Source organism: Helianthus annuus, chromosome 16 (genome assembly GCF_002127325.2).
Source record: "Helianthus annuus cultivar XRQ/B chromosome 16, HanXRQr2.0-SUNRISE, whole genome shotgun sequence".
NCBI classification, from domain to species: domain Eukaryota; kingdom Viridiplantae; phylum Streptophyta; class Magnoliopsida; order Asterales; family Asteraceae; genus Helianthus; species Helianthus annuus.
Window position 1 is genome coordinate 159,682,596 of NC_035448.2, and position 1,483 is coordinate 159,684,078.

A 1,483-nucleotide genomic window follows, 5' to 3' on the forward strand; every position below is an offset into this window, starting at 1 on the left:
CTGCTTTACAGATCACTAGAAATCCTGTGCAGCATTCAAAGACCAAACACATCGAAATCAAATATCACTTCATACGTGATTGCTTTGAGAAAAGGCTAATCGATGTTGTTAAGGTCTACACCGATGACCAACGTGCCGACCTATTTACCAAAGCATTTGACAAATCAAGATTTGACTTTTTATTATTGGTAAACGGCATTAAGGTCAAGCAAGAGTAAACCAACATCGGAAAATCATTTTTGTAAATACCTTTGTGTTTTTAAATTTGTCTTAGTTTATTGATTTTAGGGGGAGTAAATCCAAAATCTGAAAATCCAAAAACATCGAAAAATTTCAAAAACACAAAAACAATAGAAAAACAAAAATGAGTTTCCTGGCGAGCAAAAGAGAAAAATGAAAGTACATCAGTGGTCTATCCAAACCTCTTTAAACCTTAAATGAAAAACGATAAGCAGCTCTATATAAGATGTATCGGTAGGCTCACAATCATTTTAAAGTGTGCAGGGTGATATAAACTTAAATCGACTGAAGACCAGGTGGGAACCATTCATTGGCATATGGTCTTAGTACCGAAATTTCGTTTGATAGATTGCCGAGGTTCTGAGATATTCGGTCTTTATGCTGCTTATCATCTGGGTATCATGGTTGTATCTTTTACCGAAAAATAACGGGGACGCAAGTCTAGATCTTCCATGATACTATACATACGTGTACATATTACATACTGCATTCGACCTCAATAAGTGATAAACAATCACATGTCCAAACAAATAAGTGATAAAATATCACATTTATCCGGGAGTCAAGTTCGTCTCTCTGTTGTACGGAAGTACTGACCTGTTCACGGACTTGCTCCTGTGCCCTCATGCATATGAAAATCAAGTTCCTCATCAATAAGTGATTCTATCACATAGGGCTTGTTTTCAAATCAAAATAAGTGAGTATCTCACATCATATACGTTCAAACAGATGATAATCAGTATACTCACCGGTAAGATGAACCCTCGTGCATACCTTGATACGGGAATGTGTCGTGATGTGGATGAACACCGGTCGGTAAGTATAAATCATACCTTAACGTATCCCCTCGCCATGATTACATCTGATAAGTTGAGCTTAAGTGGACAACAATACCGATAATTGTTATAGGATGCTTATCTTAATGTTAACTAACTGAACAACAAGAGTGTTTTGGCATGACCATACACTGATATGATTCTCTTACCCTCGAAACTCGCAAAAAGAATGTCTGTATATATTTATTTACTGCTTAACTTTTATTGTTTTATTTTAAACAGTTTCGTCGTTTGGTGCATATCAGCACGACATTAGCGGTGATGTCGTTTGATAACACTCAAAGGATATTAAAATTGTTGTCTTTTAATTTATTCAAAAATCCCAAAAAGATTTTAGGTGTGTTTTAATATAAACTTTGTAAAAGCCAAAAAGATTTTATTTCTGCTTTATTTTCGATCGTACGATG